Source organism: Thermobia domestica, chromosome 9 (assembly GCF_964235325.1).
Source record: "Thermobia domestica chromosome 9, izTheDome1.hap1.1, whole genome shotgun sequence".
In the NCBI taxonomy this organism is placed as follows: domain Eukaryota; kingdom Metazoa; phylum Arthropoda; class Insecta; order Zygentoma; family Lepismatidae; genus Thermobia; species Thermobia domestica.
Window position 1 is genome coordinate 109,826,037 of NC_137462.1, and position 14,695 is coordinate 109,840,731.

General features: G+C 33.0%; 1 protein-coding gene across 1 annotated transcript in view; it reads left to right on the plus strand.

Annotated features, from left to right (window-relative positions):
* Nucleotides 1-5,739, plus strand: part of LOC145694926 (uncharacterized) — a 108,967-nt gene extending 103,228 nt beyond the window's left edge. Inside the window, exons 2-3 of the transcript XR_014133069.1 lie at nucleotides 2,394-2,631; nucleotides 4,364-5,739. The gene's annotated coding sequence lies outside the window, so the exon portion shown is untranslated. The remainder of the gene's footprint in view (nucleotides 1-2,393; nucleotides 2,632-4,363) is intronic.
* The last annotated feature ends 8,956 nt before the right edge of the window (nucleotides 5,740-14,695 follow it).

Genomic DNA, 14,695 nt, shown 5'->3' on the forward strand with positions numbered 1-14,695 from the left:
CCAAGACATGTATCTTTAGAAATAGTGTCATAGGATTCAGTTTCTTCACAAAAAGCACAATTAGAAGTGTATCCAAGCGTGAACACTTTTTACTAGTGGTATGATCTTTGGTTTTTTCTGTATCATTTTTTTAAAACTAAGCAATAAGTTGAATAAAACGTACTCGTATATCTTCTGAACGTACGTTCCAAAATCTAATCGTTAGATGCGAAGGAACTGCGTTAACTATAACCGTGTAATGCGCTGCTATTCTAAACCTATATCATAGCGCATTACAAGATATGTAGATTGGTGATAAGCTTACTGGTCTGCATTACATGATATAAATTTAGAAAAGTATATTTTTTTCGAATCGACAAATCAAACAAATCTTAGAATAGGTTATTTTATATACCTTGCTTAGAAGTTGCAAGTTGAAAGAATTGATTTGAAGTGACGAAATATCTACAAAATAAAGTTAATTAACGTTCTGTGCATGTGATTTGAGAACTAGTAATAATATAAAGGTAAAATAGAAAAATATTTAATTATTATACAGTGTTTGTTGGAAAAGTAAGAAACAAATAATTATGGATCAAATTAGTCCAAAAATCTATTCGGGGGAGATTTCTCTTTCTCTCCCTATCTCATCTACCACATTTTAAGATGAATTGATAATATATATCGGAATTAAATTATTCAAAATTATATGTTTACAGAAAAAACCTATTCAACACTTCAAATCTTCAGGACCTTAAATAGCCATTTATAAAATAACTTTAATATTACAACTGATGTTGGAAGCTGAGATTACAACTTTTATTGTACAAGATAAAATGCCATATAATGATATTTCTTGTATGCAAGCTATTTTAATGTTTCTTAGTGATTTTCTGAAAAAAAAAAGATCCATAAAAGAGAGAGAAAATAATACTTAAAAAACCTAAGATATACAGAAGCTATATCTTACTTAACGCACGCGGTCCTCAACAAAAATGTTAAACAATTAATGTAGTGGAAGTCAACTTAACCTGCAGATAAATAAAGATGATTTTATTCATGTACAAGGAAAATGAGAATATGAATAGTTAGAGTCAAATCTATGTATATATATGTGTGTTAAAAGAATAGAATCAAGATAAATAAAATTAAAATAATGTAGAAAAATATTGAATATATAAGCCTATATTAATTAATAAGTAGGAAGAGGGTATACTTAACACACATTTAAGCACTTTTGAAGGACGCGATGTACGTGGATCTCTGATGAATCTGAAAGGAAAAGAAACATTAAAAGAATACATAAAACACACTCACACGCACACACACACACACACACACACACACACACACATATATATATATATATATATATATATATATATATATATATATATATATATATATATATATATATATATATATATATATATATATATATATATATATATATATATATTATGGATCATTGAATGGAAAACATCTAAGATAAAAGTTAAGAAGTTAATCTAATGTTATATTTTAATTAAAAATGTATCGTAGTTGTAAAATATAAAACTAGCTGCATTCGCATAAGCTATAATAAAATAAGATTTTACATGGTTTAATAATGTATGTGATTTTGTATAAAATGTTTTGAAATTAATGAGAATTTTAAATTTCAGCATAATTGCAATTACTAAATAAATTGCTTTCTTTTCTTAATGTAATATTTTAAAATTACTTCTTATGAGTTAGTAAAGCTGAGGAGTGTGTAGTGGAGAGCTTTAATACAAGTATATTTCTATTTGTCTCACAATGCTGGGCAGGGGTAAAAGTGGCTCTGAAAAGGTAGGGGAACTCATGACGTCACGCCGTCCCCGTGTTTATCTTTGTCCATTGCAATTTTTAGGAACTGAGGGACGCCATAGATACGGTATTTTTTGGAAGTGGGGTAACGGCGTCCTTCCGCGTTCCCCCACATTTCGACCGCTGATGCTGAGACAATTCAATAGGAATCGAACTAAAAGTACAGTTTTAAAAATTACATTGACTACTTTCCAAAACTACGTATATACAAATAATAATGGCATTCAATGCCAAAGATTTTGCTGAAAGAAGAAATATGTTACAACACATAGCAAACTTATTGTGATGGATGTATTAAAAATTATTTCGAATTCCTAGCATTAAAAAAAAAAAAAAAAAAAAAAAAAAAAAAAAAAAACTAGAGTAACAAAGGGTTGTCATATAGTTAAGTAGCTCATAACTTTCCACGCACAATGTGGTAAAGGAGTTTCCTTTTTGCAACACACATACAATGTGTTGTTGTGAACTAGGATATGCAGTACACACACAATCGTATTGTTTCTTATCTCAGAGTATATTTCCCGTTTTTTTTAATTTTCTTTCTTTTTTTCTTTCTTTACTGATAGTGAATGTCGCAGTTGCTTTTGTCAGTTCCTGCCTCCAAAAGAACTTAACTAGAAGAAAGGAGAGGGGGATAACGGGGAAAGGAGAAAGCAGTGCGATAAGATAAAACCTTTTAAAAAGAGAGAGAGAGAGAGAGAAAGAGATTGACGCAAATCGTCTGTATCTATCAGCCCAACGCCTATGTGTGTGTGTGTGTGAGAATGTATACATACAAACCTTTATACTTGATATCTGAAATAGGTACGTATACATATGGTACTTAAAATGTGATTGATATATGAATTTATGCGCACATGTATTTACACGTGCCCCCCCCCCTGCTTCTTTTCCTATACTTTTCATCCTCCTTGGTTATCAAGTGGAAGCGGAAGTGGTCATATGGTTGGATATATCTAGTTTATTATTATTATTTCTTGTACAACCAGTAAGAGATAAGGTAGTGATAAATTTAGAATTCTGTCTTCGACTTCCTACTTTCCTTTTAGTTAAGTTCTACGTTGTCTTCCCTACACAGGAAATTGTTCGCGATTACACTTGTGGTGGGTACTGTACATGATAATGAAAGAGCTTCTGTTTTTAAGTTTTTAATTTATTGGTTATTTTTCTTTTACTTTTTAAAATTTGCAACCAGTATTGTCAGTTAAATCATGGCCATTTTTCTAGTTTTTCTTTTTCTCTTTCTTACAATGTTTTTTTAATTATATCACTTTTTTTTAATAAATATTATTATTTTTTATTTAATAAAATCTTGCAACTTCAATTTTACGTACTTGCTACTGACTTTTTTTTTTTTGACTAAAATTCTGCACAGATACGTAAACCTCATGGCAATATAATATTTTCATATAATTTTCTCTGTAGCATACCTTTTCACTGTAAAAGTGAATTGTTCTCTGCTAACTATATATCCTGTTTCGTTATGCAACCAACGATGCCCTTAAGTTGTTATGTACAGTATAACATTCAAGGGATATTCGTGATTTTCTTAAATATTGTGAACATTAAAAATAAAAATAATGTTAAAAAGGACGGGCCATCGCACTAAACTTTCTCACTCCAAATTCTTAAACTGAATCATGCTACTTTGCAGTGATTACTAAATCATATATTTATTTGTGAAGTACGAACAAATTATGTTTTTGAAAAACTTTATTCAAAAAAAGCTCAGTTCCAAAAGTAAACTATCCTGCGCTGAATTTTTCGTCAGAAATGACTTACGACATACAAGGCTGTTAGAATTACTAATGAAATATTTATTTATGAGTCAACAAAATCGTATGAGTTATATGTGAGGAAATTATCAGAAAAAAAATAGAAAAATAAGCTAACCCTTGAGGATATTTTCGTGAGAAGTCATTCACATTTTTTTTATAAAGTGCGATTTCATTCCCAGCCGAAGATGGGTGAGCCGCAGAACCTAACACCTTCTCTGGGGCCATGAGCATTCATTTATTAGAAGTATCATTAGGAAATGGGTATCAAGACTTATTGACATATTTATCTGGTTTGATATACAGAAGAAGGTAACCTGAGCATAGTATATAATTTATATGATGAAATGAAGTGCAGAAACAGAACACAATGATATATTATGTTAGTGGCGACAAGGGTGTTAATCTTCTGCTCTAGTTCTACTCAGAGAGTTAGACACTTTGAGCCCTACAATATTATAGAGTTGTTAATGAAAAATAAAATAAAATGACATCACCTGAGTCATTTTTGAGAAAATCATCCAAAAATAAACTAACCCGTACAATAAACAACCTTTTATAAATTTTTCATGAGAATTGATTTAACCCGTATTTTACAGCTATTAATGAAACATTTATTTATGAAATATGAACTACAGGAACCGTCCTTACTTAAAGCATTAATTTTCTTTACGCACATGTTAGTCAGTCTTGTCTAGTTTATCCACTTAGTTTTAATTTACATGTAATTATTTATACTAGCTGTTTTATTTCTTTTCCAGTGATTTATGGAACCCCTGTGAGTCTTCAGAGGATAGGACCAACAATGATTTATAGAAAATCGACTCATAAACTGAGAGTTGCCAGATGACTGCTACATCTATTATATTTATAAACAGAATACATACAATACAAACGGTCCCAAACACAATTACTGCTTCTATTCCGTAACCATAGTTTTAAGTATTCGTTAGACATTTCTCTCCAAGGTATTTTAGAAGTGTTTTAGTTTATTCTCAAAATTTAAATTATATCTAAATGTTTCATTTCGTATCCTCTGACTTTGTTCTTTAGCTATTTTAGTGGATTTATGTTATTGCTCCTTTGACATTAGACAGGACTCGATCGTTTATTAATTATTTTTTTATTGAGTTTGTATAGGTTAATTCCATTGAGATATGCGGTGGCTCAGTGGTAGAGCGTTTACCTCTTATACTCTGGATCCCTGATTCGATCCCAGCGCTCCAAGTGGACAAACACCATGTACGTGGGTTTTCTCAGGGTTCTTCCGTTTCCTCCCACTTTATTCATTCTACCATTGCATTCTTTTCTCATCATCATCGTCTCCTTTAACATAGCCGGCATAACTGTGAGACGTAAAACTGAAAGATACATTTCATTTTCTAATGAGAAATACGCAAAGCCCACTTCGCGCGAGCTGGAATCTAGCTGGAGACCCCAAGCACCAGAGGTGAATGCTTTACCACTGAGCCATCTTACAAAATGTCAACTATAACACGTTTTTCTTATCTCAACTATAGGTTGGTGGGCAACATGGAAGTTTTAAAACTTTTATCTCCCTTGGGAGAGCTGTTTTATACTTTGATAGGGTTTCTTCTTCGTAAATGTTAATTTATAAGGCTCGAAGTTTATGTCTATAGCCTTTCTGTTATCTCTAACAAGTTTCTAATATCCCGCAGCAGGCTTTCTATAGAGTTAATATACTACAGAGAATTTATGCACCCAGAAGCATCAAATAAAGTGATGATTATAACTTCACATCATGTTTGGTTCTTAGTCCTAGGCGGCTCCTATTTTTATTTATTTATTTATTTAGCCTTATTTTACATGGCGAAGTTAAGGCTCCTGCCTTGTCTTCCACTTGACCATGCAATACTCCTATAAGAGTGCAGAAGAAAGCTTTGTAGTGGACAAACATGTGAATGAGTTTTCTCGGGATTCTTCTGTTTCTTCACACTTTCTTCAATACACAATTTTTCATTCATTCTCATCATAATCGTATCCTTTACTTTACACGACATAAGCGTAGGACGTAAAACTGAAATATTTATTTTCTTAAATATATAAAATCCAGTTCGTTAGACGCGTAGCATAACAAAAAATAGAACATTATGTAAAAGGAGCTGATATAAGGAACTCCAATTATATCAATTATATCAATAAGAAAATACAAATACATCAATTTACTAAGCTATTGTGATATAATGATGTTTTGTGTTCATTTGTTTGGAGCTTAATGTTCTCTTTCAGCAGCGAGTCTAATGAGACCTCTCGTCCGTAAGGCGATAACACTTACCACTTGATCCAGATCACAAACAGAGGTGCCTGGCAACCCTTCCTTTTTATCCAGGTGTGTGTGTGTGTGTGTGTGTGTGTGTGTGTGTGAATCTTCACGATAATGAGATGTGATAAGATCGGCAAATACTGTGGCAAAATCGTGGCAAACAACACCAAAATCGAGTTGTGGCAAATAATACCGTGGCAAACAACACGCCACCGACCATCTCGCACGGTAATGTTATCGCTGAGAGGAGCTTCTCAATCAAGGATATTTTAGTGAAGAAATCCAAAGGCGCCGATCCTGGGGGTGCCAAGGGGCCCCTAATTCTCATGTGCCCCCCCCCCAGAAAGTTTATTCTTACTAAAGCATAATATTCTTTAGTGAACTTCTTTTGACATTATACAAACATAGTTAATTCTATAATTGCAGGGCTTCCCTTCAAAATGACTATATGTATACTGCTATATGTATTTTTTTTTAATGAATATACAATATTTGGCATAATTTGAATTCAATTTGTCTTAAAATCCTGATATATGCCTTCTTAGATCCTTGTCTGCAACCAAACACACATCTGAATGTCCCGCCCCGAAAGTTACAGATAAATCGGCGCCCTTGGAAAAACCTCCGTTAAGATTCAATTATTGCACAACGATTAGTATACGATTCCAGAGTGAACACAGGAGGATTGGACAGATTTGAAATCGGTAAGGATTTACTGCTGTCGGTTAGAAACGTTAAGTTGAAAACTGGCTCTGCAAGAAAAGCGAGGGAAGAAGTTTGCAGAAGAAATAGCCAAAGAGAAGAAAAGGAAAGCAACACTAATAACACAGGAATTGGAATCCAAAAAAAATTATAATCGAGTAGTAAAAAATAAATGATTAAAAAAAGGCTTTGGCCGAAATCAGCGAACAAATTAAAGTTCTTACAAAAGATTAACGGGTAAATGAAGGATGAAAGTGTCAGTCAAGGATTTGGATTGATTGATTTGATTTTAAGTTTAGCACTCCTTTCAGCAGCGAGGCTACATTAGACGTGGATGTACAGATTCATGTGGAATCTGAACCATATGAGCTCCCACCGGGACATAATACGATAAAGACGTGTGCTCCAGCCAGTAAACTAGAGAAGAAAGATAATAAAAGCAATAATAATTACTGTATTATTATTATTATTATTATTATTATTATTATTATTATTATTATTATTATTATTAGTAGTAGTAGTAGTAGTAGTAGTAGTAGTAGTAGTAGTAGTAGTGGTAGTAGTAGTAGTAGTAGTAGTAGCAGTGGTAGTAGTAGTAGTAGTAGTAGTAGTAGTAGTAGTAGTAGTAGTGGTAGTAGTAGTAGTAGTAGTAGTAGTAGTAGTAGTAGTGGTAGTAGTAGTAGTAGTAGTAGTAGTAGTAGTAGTAGTAGTAGTGGTAGTAGTAGTAGTGGTAGTAGTAGTAGTAGTAGTAGTAGTAGTAGTAGTAGTAGTAGTAGAAGTAAGCAATTGTCAACTGAATTATTGTTTCTTGAACTTCTGGAATATCTCATATTGAATTCACCGTTACATCCCTCTACGTCCATCCCTCAGGGTAACAATAAGAATTTGATGTATCAAAAGATCCTACATATTTCAACAAAATTTTTCTTGTAGGCCTTATATTTGGAAAACTACATGTAGTATAGCTAAACTCAGTATTAGTTAACTCAGTATGATGTGCTTATTCTGTAGAAAATATGAAAACTCGATTTAGGGGCCGTTCAAAAATTTTGTGGCCTCTGATCCAAAACTAATTATTGGCCAAAATCCATTTTAATCCATTTTTTGTTTTCCTAAAATTCTTGTTTCTATTTAGTTCTCTTTCTTCGGGTCTTCTGTGATTAACACAAATACTATTGCTTGGTAAATACTTCATAACTACAGCGTGGCTAAAGTTTTAAATTACAATCTGATTGAAACATAGTTTTTCTTGAATGTTTTGGCGTTGTTTTAAAGTGCGTATTTTGTCAACGATTAAGAAATTGGCCTCTCTAGTGTGTATATATTTTTGTATGTAAGCTTGTATAGTGACCGAATAACTAAGACGACAACTGTTAAGCAACTGAACGATAGCAAAGAAATTATTGTTTGGTACGTGGACGTTCCCGGTTGCTGAACTCATAATGGATTCGTACTTGAAGCTCGGTCGTAAATCATACATTTTACGATTGCTTCAAGATACGCTAGTAACGAAACAAAACAACAGTTAAATTTGTTCCTGTTGCTTTTAGTTTCACCACGAGCATTTGATATGTATACATTCATAACAACAACGCCTGCAAACAACTACAGGTACATAGGTACATATAAAGACAAATTGTAGAATGTTTGGCTGTCTTTGATATGAACTTTCTTTAAAAAAAAAAATCGTAACACAAAAGCAATGAAGAATATTTTAAATCTAGAAGCAATCAATATAGGGTCTAGTACGTACAGAAGTCCTTCTCAGTAACAGCAGAATTAATGGAACAATCAATATTAGTTATACATATTTTTCTCTCCATGAAGAGGGAGAAATTACATACAAATTATCAGAAGAATAATAACACACAACAAAGTGCTATGTAATCCAATTTGGTGTGTTAAAAAAATGACAAGGACTTGACATATGGTTTTCGTGCTAGAGTGTTAAACCGTTCGAATAGGTATCTTATTTACTAGGATTTCTTTCAAAAGGTATTTATAATATTGGACTGCATTTTACTTTATTCAGAAACATCAAATTCTCAAAACATAGAAGAAAGTACTAGATCGATCGGATCGTAATGTTCTAAATCGCATAGTAGCGAAACTTTGCTCAGATTGAACTTCCATGGTACTTACTAACATCTTGCAGCTAATGTGTTTAAGTGCCTTTCTTTGTAATGGAGCAATAATTGCTCATTCTTTTTTTACACTCCCAAATGCATAAGTATCGAAGTACTATATTATAGAACTGTCCGTCCGTCTGTCAACGGGAATCAAAACGTGAACCTAAGAAATAACTAGAAGCAGTTTTATGTTGTTTTATTTTTGGGAGGGGGGAGATCGATTCAACACCTCCCCTTCCCGCTGGTCTAGTGGGTAGTGCAAGTGCACGTGATCCCAGGTTCGATTCCTGATGGGGGAGCATTAAAAATTTAACGCATTACTGTAGTTAGGATTCTACCTTAAACTTTAGGTCCACAGCCTCGGTGCTGAAGAGGGACGTTGTATTTCAGCAAGAAGAAAAAATCAACAACTCCCAGTTCTTGTGTTGTTTTCAATAAAGAAAAAGTGTTAAGAATAACAAGAAGTAGTCTTTTGAAATCGATTCATTGTCCCAAGAATATTTCATTTCCTCCGTTAACGTTCTATTGAAATTGGAAGTGGTTGAAATTAATCATTCTCAGTTTCAACATAGAACAAAAATGATTATAGTTGGCGACATTTTTAAAAAAATCGACTCAACGTCTCAAAAAATGATACCACGTTCATCCCCATTTCTCTACTAAAACCTGATGCTGTAGAGATTGAATATTATTTCTGGTTTCAATATTGAACTCAATAGCTCGAAAACGGTAAGAGACATCGAGAAGCGGCTTCTTGAAATCGATGTGGAGTCCCACGAATAGGTTCCCTTTCCTTTATTTACCTTCTACTCAAACCGGAAGTAGTAGAAATCAATCAGTTTTGCTTTAAACATTGATTGCCATAGAACAAAAACGGTAATGGACATCTATTTTTCGAAACTGCTCAATGTCTGAAGAAAAGTTACCATTTCCACTTTTACATCTCTACTGAAACTTGAAATGGTTCAAATTTACTACTACTTCCGGTTTCAATATTGATCTCCATAGAAAATAAACGGTAAGACATACTGAGAATGTCAATTTGATATAGTGTCCGAACTTTAATCTCAACCTCTCTCGCTCTACCCAAACAGGAACTGGTTGAAATCTATGAATTCAGTATCACAAGAATACATTCCACCCAGATTTTATTCCTCTTTTGTGGAACCAAAATTGATAGATTCGAGTTGATTTTGAGTTTAACGTCCTTTTCTGCAGCGAGGTTCTATGAGGCGGGACCTACTGATTAACGTGGAATCCGCACAACATGAGCTCCCGCCGGGAATCGAATCCGGGTCTCCCACGCCAAAGACGCGTACGCTAACCGCTTAGCCACGAAGGAGCTTTTCAAAATTATAGAAATCAACTACCACTTCCGGTTCTGATATTGATTCTTATACAACGAAAATGGTAAATAGGATTCCAATATATATATATATATATATATATATATATATATATATATATATATATATATATATATAGTGGCGGATCTAAGGGGGGCTATAGCCCCCCTTGGCGCTCAGATATACACTGGATAAAATGGGCTTCAATCCTGCTTTACACTGGATAAAGCGGTAAACTATGGTTTGGCTCATCCCTTGATCCGCCACTCATATCCTTGATCCGCCACTATATATATTACAGTAAATATATATATACACAGTACAACCCCTCAAATTTACTACTACTTCCGAACCACTCAAATCCGAACTAATTACTACTACCCCTCAAATCCGAACTAATTGGGGCTGAAGCCTGTTCGGATTTCGGGGGGTTCGGATTACCCGGGAAATAATATTACGTACTTATTTCGTCACTGAATTGGCGGTAAAACAACGAGTGTACACTCAAGCGGGTGTACACTCATGTCCAAAATGATTGTCGCATATCTATAACTGTCTTCTTGTAAGAATATAATTAGATAATGATTTAGAATAAGCATTGTCTAAAAATGTTAAAACCTTAAAAAAACTAAATTTGTGTGATTAAATCTATTATTTTAAATTTTCCAGCTGTAGTTATTTTTTATCTCCTGAGAACGTGTTCGGATTTGCCGGGTTTTCAGATTTCCGGGGTTCGGATTTGAGGGGTTGTACTATATATATATAATCTTAGCTTCATTTCGCTACTGAAACCGGAATGAGTAACAATTAGTACCGCTTCAGGTTTCAATATTGATTTCTACATAGTAGTAATTGTAAAACAGCGAAAAACTTTTCGATGTGGTGGATTCAGCGTCAAATGAACAGGTTCCATCTCAGAAACTACATCTTTTAGTGCAGCTAGTTACAATATTAAAATCTTTTAGTTAGGAAATCTATTGTAGTTACACTATATGCAAAGAAACTTACTTGTGATTAATCTGTATCGCAAATTTTGATCCTTAATGTATTTGATCACCCATCAGCTTTTTTAATTTTTCTTCTCCAAACACCTAGCGAAAAGAAAACAAGCTTTCCAACTTCTCCTTTCCTATTTGACATCTCCCATATACTACGACACATAACTGGGTTGATAACTCGCAAATTATAGATCAACTAATATATATATATATATATATATATATATATATATATATATATATATATATATATATATTGGCTTACGACTAGGTGCAGTTCAATTCATAATAAACAGTGATCAATATGCCTGAAGGCTATTTTCAAACACGTGAACAGTGTTAGGGGCTTATGTCGACATATGCCCTTAGTATAATCAGTATGTGTTAAACCGAAGAAATTACGTTGACTTGAACTCTTAGTATAATTCGTGAATTATAAACTTTGCACGAGATGGTAACACTACGTCAATGAGGAAGATTATAAGATTGATGTTTGTATTGTTGTTGAAGATTGAAAAGGTGATGGTGGAATAGTATCATTCACTAATTCTTAATAGTATTCAAGATATTTTTGTGTTGAGAAGAAAGTGATTCTTTAAGCACAGAAGCAGGCTGACATGAACAAAATAAGCAAACATTTAACTTGATCTAGTAGTTATAATAAATTAAAGATTAATATTTCAACTTTAATATTTTAATATATATATATATATAAACTTAGTGGTCATCTGTATGACTTTACACTGAATAACGCTTTTGACATACTTATGCTAGGTGCTCGGATAAGAAAAATACATTGAAATTCTTATTAAAATTATTGTATCCACATGCTTATCTAAAGTAGAGGGTAAACATTTTTACAGGAATGCCAATGATTGTGTTGGAAGACCAAAATACAAAAAGAAAGCTATTCGTTACAATCAGAGCTATCACTTGAATAACTCTTTTCTTCATATTGCTGTAAGTTTCGCCCAATTTTGCTTCTCGAAACAGTAATGAGACATCAATTAAGAATAACAATTTAAAAAATTAGCTGGTTCATGATTACCAAAATTTATTTGGTCCTTTTGTACATATATATCTCATACTTTTAATCGTCGAACATTTACCGAACTAGGGCCGCGGTGGCTCAGTGGTAGAGCGTTCACCTCTGGTGCTTGGGGTCCCGGGTTCGATCCCAGCCCCCGCCAAGTGAACTTTGTGGTGGACAAACACCGTGTGCGAGGGTTTTCTCTGGGTTCTCCCGTTTCCTCCCACTTTCTTCATTCCACCATTTCATTCATTACTCATCCTCACCGTCTCCTTTAGCCTAACCGGCATAACCGTGGGACGTAAAACTCAAAGATTTACCAAACTAATAGTACAGACTATATACGTGGCAATTACATATATGGCATGAATCCTTAGCTAATAGAGGCAAGTAACTTCGTGCTTATACTGGTAGTTGACTATATGCATATGCCCCAAAATATTTCAGAAATAGCATTTTGTTCCGACATATTTGAAAGTTTAAAAAAATCTCATATTGCTGCAATGTTCATCCGTTCTCTGACAGAATTCCGTCACATCAGAGGGTAATGAATAATTCGTTCCCAGTTGCAGGATACATACATATACAGTGTGACGTACACTATTCCATGATTTAAAAATAGAAGGAAAATGTAAGATTCCAATTTATCACTCTCGTGTTACGTATCAACTGGTGAGCAGTACTGAAGAAAAGTAATGTCGTTGAATTAAAACAATAACAATTTTATGTTATCCTTAGACTCTTCATTCAAATTTGATTTCTAGTAAGAATAATAAGTAGAGAGCGTTTATCATGGCATGCTGTTCAATGACTCTAATGCATTGAAAATGAAAATATTATAAATTATAATAATTTCTAAGGCAACGATCATTTCAAAACGTTGAATTTCATAAGAAGGAACATATATCAACGGCCATGTGGAAAAAATACAAACTATTCGTGTATTTATCCAACCACTTATACCACCAGTATTCCATCGCCTTTCTGCATATTGTTTTGTAATTATTCAGGATTCATATCTAATTGAAATTGAATTACGGTAGCGTTGAAGTGTTTTTAATAATATTAATAAAATGTTATAATAGAAATATTTGCAAAATGTTTCATTTTTGACTAATTTTCAGTACTATCCGTATTAGTTTGTTTAAAGTGATTATTTTCTAAATAAATTCAAGCCACAAGTTATATGAATTAAGTTGACAGTGTGTATTGTGAATGATAGAAGGGTATAATAAGTCAGTTTAGGATATGAAAATGGTAGAAGGTAGATTTAGGAACCAATGAAAACTTGGGCCAACTAATACGGAGTATTCAACATCAATTATAAATAGTTGCATTAAAAAAAAATTAAATCATCTTGAAGTTTGTTTTGGTTCTCTTGAAAAAAGTAATATTTTATTTATTTAAACCCTTATGATCGTGCATCACGATGTATGAATTTGGCTGATGTACCATGGGCTACATATATTCCATCTTATTACTAATAAAACTTGGAGATAATATATTAAATTATTTGTATTTGTAAATTAATTATTTATAAATATAATGAAATATAAAGCGGAAGTAATTATTTAAGTGGTGAACTGACCCAATGCAGAAGAAACATTTGAGTGCTAATGTGAAGAAAGAGGCATTCTCAATTCAGAATATCGTTCATAATATGTATTGTTTATTCAAGGTTGGAGCATGTGAGCAGGAAAATAATCCTGTTCCAATTCAGTAAGGAAATATGGCTCAGCAATATGTCTAAAATTACATATTAAATACCGTAGTTTTCGAGTATTATCGTAGTGTATTTATTTATTCATTCTTTGATATTAAATTTGTGCGAAGTGAAAGCCTTCAGCAGACCAAGCGAGGTAAATTTCCTGGTGATGACGAAACCCTTTCAACTCTGCCGCTGCACAGGTTGTCTATCCAGTTAGGCGTTTTAAAGATTTTTTTATGGAGAAGACAATGAACATAAGCGCATCACTTTATTTATCTTTCTTGCTTGCTTTGCTTCTGTATCTCCAACAAATAGATATATACAAGTTTCTAAAATTATGTTCTTATTTTTTTATTATAATTTTCAACACTTTTGTCCCTTTTCGCGTAGAATTGAATAACGGCTGTGGTTAGGTCGTAATTATAAATGTAATGTCCTCGATGCTGAATAAATCCCTCGATGTCCTACCTATTGAGATTTAATGTCCCTTGACGGATTCTATCTACGACCTTATCACTCTATTGAAATCAAATGACCCAATAATGACATATTAAAGGATCAGTAAGAATATGATGATGAAATAAGTAAAATATTTAGTGATTTCGAAAACCGTTTCTTGCTATCCTTTCCAGTTTTGGTTCCATATGAATCAATAGAGACTGGAAATCATAGTATTTTTTTTAAATTATTATTCCCGGTGTTAGTAAAGCGTTAATGGTTGATGCAACTTATTCTTAGGATTCTGAAACTATACTTAAAATCCGTTTATAGCTACTTATTATCGTTTTCGTTCTATGAGAACCAATATTAACACCGAAAGTGATAATACGAGTAAATTTCTATTCTACTACTTCCGGTTTCAACAGAAGGATATGGGATTGGGTGGAACGTATTCT